Raw genomic sequence first — 5,887 nt, 5'->3', positions numbered from 1 at the left:
TAGGTACTTTATTTTTCTTGTTGCTATAGTAAATGGGATTGTTTTCCAGTTTCTATCTCTGATATTATATTGTTGGTGTACAGAAATGCCTTTGATTTCTTAATATTGATTTTGTACCCTGTTATTTTGCCAAATTCACTTATTAGGTCAAGTAGTATTTTGGTGGAGCATGTAGGGTTTTTTATGTATACTATCATGTCATCTACAAATAATGACAGTTTCACTTCCTCCTTCCCAATTTGGATGCTTTTTATTTCTTTTTCTTGTCTGATTGCTCTGGCTAGAGTTTCCAAAACTATGTTGAATAGGAGTGGGGAGACTGGACAACCTTCTCTTGTTCCTGATCTCAGGGGGAATGCTTTCAGTTTTTTCCCATTGAGTATGATATTGGCTTCAGGTTTCTCATATATGACCTTATTATGTTGAGGTATGCTCCCACTATTCCCATTTTGCTGAGTGTTTTCATCATAAATGGGTGTTGCACTTTATCAAATGCTTTTTCTGAATCTATTGATATGCTCATGTATTTCTGTCTTTCATTTTGTTTATGTGGTGTATTATGTTTATTGATTTGCAAATATTAAACTATCCTTGCATCCCTGGGATGAATCCCACTTGATCGTGGTGTATGATCTTTCTAATGTGTTGCTGGATTCAGTTTGCCAATATTTTGTTGAAGACTTTACCATCTATGTTCATCAGCAATATTGACTGGTAGTTTTCTTTCTTTGTTGTGTCTTGACCTGATTTTGGAATTAGAGTAATACTGGCTTCATAGAATGAGTTTGGGAGTCTTTCCTCTTCTTGGAGTTTTTGGAATAGTTTGAGAAGGATAGGAGTTAATTCTTTCCTATATGGTTTGTAAAATTCAGCTGTGAAGCCACTTGGTTCAGGGCTTTTGTGTGCTGGGAGTTTTTAAATTACTGCTTCAATTTCACTAGTTGTTACTGATCTGTTCAGGCTTTCCGCTTCTTCTTGATTCAGTTTTGTAAGATTATATGTTTCCAGAAATTTGTTCATTTCATCTAGGTGGTAAAATTTCTTGCCATACAGTTTTTGTAGTAATTCCTTATGATCCTTTGTATTTCTGTGGTATTAAGTATGATTTCTCCTCTTTCATTTCTGATTTTGTTTATTTGGGTCCTCTCTCTTTTTTTCTTGATGAGCCTGTTTAAAGGCTTGTGAATTTTGTTTATCTTTTTAAAGAACCAGCTTCTGGTTTTATTGATCTTTTGAATTGTTTGTTTAGTCTCTATGTCATTTAATTCTGCTCTGATCTTGATGATTTCCTTCCTTCTATTCACTCTGGGCTCTCTTTGTTGTTGTTTCTCTAGTTCTTGTAGCTGTAGGATTAGATTTTTTATTAGAGATTCTTCTATCCTTTTTACATAGGTCTGTATTGCTATGAACTTTCCTCTCAGGACTGCTTTCGCTGTATCCCATAGGTTTTGGACTGTTGCGTGTTCATTATCATTTTTTCCAGAAACTTTTTGATTTCTTCCTTGATGTCATTGTTAACCCATTCATTATTTAATAGCATGTTATTCATTCTCTATGAGTTTGAATATTTTTGAATTTTTTCCTTGAGGTTGATTTCCAGTTCCAAGCCATTGTGATCTGAAAAGATGCTTGATATAATTTTAAAGTTCTTGAATTTGTTGAGACTTGTTTTGTATCCTACCATGTGGTCTATCTTTGAAAATATTCCATGTGCACTTGAAAAGAATGTATATTTTGCTTCTTTGGAGTGAAAAGTTCTATATATACCAACTAAGTCTATTTGATCTAGAGTGTTGTTAAATGCCTCAATAACCTTGTTGTTTCTTTGCTTCGAAGATCTGTCCTTTGTTGACAATGGGGTGTTAAAGTCCCCTACTATAAGTGTGTTGCTGTCTATATCCTTCCTGAAGTCTTTCAAAATTTTCCTTACATATTTGGGTGCTCCTATGTTGGTGCATATATGTTTACAAGTGTTATATCTTCTTGACTTATTTTTCCCTTAAGTATTATGAAATGTCATTCCTTGTCTCTTTTTATGGCCTTTGCTGTGAAATCTGTTTTGTCTGATATAAGTATTGCTACCCCAGCTATTTTTTTTATGTCCATTTACTTGAAATATTTTTTTCCATCCCTTCCCTTTCAGTCTGTATAGATCTTTTGTTCTAAGGTGGGTCTCTAGTAGACAGCATATATGTGGGTCATGCTTTCTAATTCATTCAGCTACCCTATGTCTTTTGATTGGTGCATTTATCCATTTACATTTAAAATTATTATCAATAGGTACTTATTCATTGTCATTTTTTCCCTTTGTACTTGTGTTCCTCTCTGTCTCTTTCTGTTTCTTCATCTTCTTAAAGCAGACCCTTTAGCATCTCCTGCAATGCTGGTTTGGTGGAGATATATTCGTTTAGCCTTCTCTTGTCTGGGAAACTCCTTATTTCTCCTTCCATATTGAATGAGAGGCTTGCTGGGTAGAGTATTCTTGGTTTTAGGCCTTTGTTTTTCATTGCTTGGAATTTTTTTTTGCCATTCCCTTCTGGCTTGTTGTGTTTCTGTTGAGAAATCTAATGCTAGCCTTATTGAAGCTCCCTTGTATGTTATTAGCCATTTCTCTCTTGCTGCTTTTAGGATTCTCTCTTTGTCTTTGAATGTTGCCATTTTAATTATGATGTGTCTTGAAGTGGATCTGTTGGTGTTAATCTTCATTGGGACCCTCTGTGCTTCCTGGACTTGTGTGACTTTTTCTCTCCTCAAGTTAGGGAAGTTTTCTGTCATTAGTTTTTCAAAGAGGTTTTCTATCCCTTGCTCCTCTTCTTCTCCTTCTGATATTCCTATGATACAGATATTATTATTTTTTATGTTGTCCTGCAGCTGTCTTAAAACCTCTTCATTTTTTTTCAGTCTTTTTTCATTTTGTTGAACTATCTGGGATTTTTTTTTTTTTTATGTTGCCCTCCAGCCCACTGATCCAATCTTCTGCTTCTTCTAGCCTGCTTTTAATTCCTTCTACTGTGTTCAATTCAGATATTGTATTTTTCTTTTACTTCTGGCTCTTATTGATAACTTCTATGTCTTTTTTTCATGCTGGTGTAATTCTCATTAAGTTCCTTGTAGTTTCCCTGGAGTTCTTTGTAGTTTTCTTTGAGCTTGCTAAACTCATTGAGCTTCCCTATAATCCATGTTTTGAATTCCATGTCTGATAGTTTGCTTACCTCTATTTCATTTAGCATTCTTTCTGGGGATTCCTCCTTTCCTTTTGATGGGGGGTTCTTTCTCTGTCTCTTCATTTTTGTGACTCTTCTTATTTGTTGCTGCTTCTTAGATTGATGTCGATCGTGTACCAGTTTGAGACTACCATAGATCTACTGTCTTTATCTGTTTTCTTTAGTTGTTAATATTCCTTGACAACTTTTGAGGAAGCTGAAGACAAGAGGAGGTGTCAGGCATTGGCCACTTCAGCTGCTTGAGATTTTGAAATGCCAATTTTCCCTATTCCCATTGAGGTGGGCATTGCCCCTGCTTTTCCCACAGCCTGCACTGCGAGGTTAACTCCTGTATTATTCCCAGGACCACAGAAAATATAAAACAGTTTATTCTTTATCTTTTTTTGTATCAACCCAAGCCTGGCACTGAGCCCCAGCCCCTGGGCTAGCCTCAGCATTGGGATCCCTGGCCACAGGGGTGCCTGCCCCTCTGGTCCCAGTGGGGGGAGGGCACTGATCCTCTGTTGACCTCTCAGAAGCCAATGGTTTCCCCTGCCTGGTATCTGGGTGAGAGCACCGGGTACAGGATGGCCTGCAGGGCTGTACAGGCCACCCATATGCTCATCTCCTAGGCTCCCATGCCTTCTTCTCTCTTTGCCCCCAAAGACCGCAGGACATCCAACTCCATATTTTCAATTACTCTAAGTTTTTCAAACACAGGAGGAAGCTGGGGGGTTAGGGGGTTCTGTCTAAATGTGAAGATATGCCAATGAAATGGAGCTAGAAAGCGGAGGGTGATCTTCCATGGGATGTCAAGGATCAGTTGGGCATTCCCTTCCTGCCTCTGAGACCAGTTCCTCCTTTTACCTTAAGTCCTGGGAGTGGGGTCCCCCTGGAAGGTCCCAAAGCCATTACCCCATCCTTACCCTGTCCTTTAAAATGATGATCCTGTATGCTAGGACCTTTGTTATACCAAACAGCAGAGGGTCCATACCTGACAACCCAGTGTGTGACCGTGGGCAGGTTTCTCCCTAGCTTTTTAAAGGTTACACTGGGAAACAATTTTTAACATAATTCCTGTTGAGTTCTATTTTTTCAACTGTTTTAGACTTTCATAGGCATGCTGATTTCAAAACTGCAGTTAATTTTCTTCTATCACATCAACTTTTTTCTTTACAGCTTATCTTAATACAACCACTCTAGACTGATTGAGCCTGGATCAAGGGAAGCACTAGTGCTCTCCCATTGACTGAGAGCAAACCTCCCTCAAGTGCGGATGGGTGGGGAATGACCTAGGAGAATAGCAACAGGCTCATACTTGTCTAGGCTATTCAGTTACACATGAGACAGTTTGGTGAGAGGTTGCATGCCGCTCTATGTAGTGAATTGTATTCCAAAGTGTAGTCCTAGTTCTTGTCTGTATACAAGGAGTTAGCAGAATTTATATTTTTATTTACATACATACTTATTTCCTTTCCTTCAGGTCATGCTGCCTCTGCTATTTCTTGTCGTAAGTGCTTAGACAATCCTGATTCATTTTGTTATATCTGTGGAAGTTTCAGCATTCCCAGTCAAAGGACAAACATCAGCACATTTTTTCAGGCAAGCCTATTTTGCATATTTTAAAGTAAGACTTGGTGATCAAGATAACTCTTGGGACTTCCAGCCAAGATGGAGGCATAGATAGACATGCTGCATCTCCCTCCACAACTAAGAAGGAATACAACTACCTCAAAACTAGAAACAACCAGAAGTTTCAGAAAATCAAAGTGCATGGAAGTCCAGCAAACAAATATATAAAGAAAAAATACTCATCCAGTCAGGTAGGAGGAGAAGAGCCAGGGTAGAGAGGACATGGTGTGGTGGTGATAGCAGCAACAACAGCAGCAGGCTGGTGGAAAGTGCAGTTACACGTTTTAAGTCAGGAGGGACACCTGGAGAGCATTCCCAGCTCCTCACCAAACTGTACAGCTCACTCTCCCTGCACCAGGGAAAATCAAGCCTCATTGTTTTTGACTGTGCAAAGCAACGGGGGTTGGGACAGAGGCAGAAACATCTGGTCTCTCAAAAGAGTCCACTTGTTTAAAGGCCCGCCATGGACTTAGAACATCCACAGACCCACCCACTCTGGGAATGACAGCCAGGGCAGCAGCCAGAGGGGTGCCAGTGTGGTGTGGAAGTGGGAGAAGTGCCTGGAAAAGGGGCGAGTGCTGGGCAAGTGGCATTGTTCCTTCTCAGACCCCTCCCCCGCATACAGCGCCACAACCTGGTGAAACAGGTTGCCCATTACTGACGAATACCTAAGGCTCTGCCCCTGGCAACGTAGTAGGAGCAACGGCTCTCCCTGGGACACGGAAGCAAACAAACACAGGAGACTTCCAACCAAGATGAAGTCCTAGACTGACACGCTCCATCTCCCTCCACAACTAAGAAGGAATACAGCTACTACAAAACCAGCAATAACCAGAAGTTCCAGAAAATAAATGGAAGTCCAACGTATGAAGTTATAAAGAAGAGGTGCTCATCCAGACAGGTAGGAGGGGCAAAGCTGGGGCAGAGAGTTCAAGCTGTGCTGTCCGCAGCAGCAGCAGTGATGGAGGCAGGACAGTGTTAAGCACAGACACCCATATTTAGGGGGAGGTGAGAAGTGCCTGGGGAGCACCCCCAGCTGCAGACCACACCCA

Source organism: Furipterus horrens, unplaced genomic scaffold, assembly GCF_987537825.1.
Source record: "Furipterus horrens unplaced genomic scaffold, mFurHor1.1.pri manual_scaffold_4, whole genome shotgun sequence".
Classification (NCBI taxonomy): Eukaryota; Metazoa; Chordata; class Mammalia; order Chiroptera; family Furipteridae; genus Furipterus; species Furipterus horrens.
Note: the sequence above shows the minus strand (reverse complement) of the source record.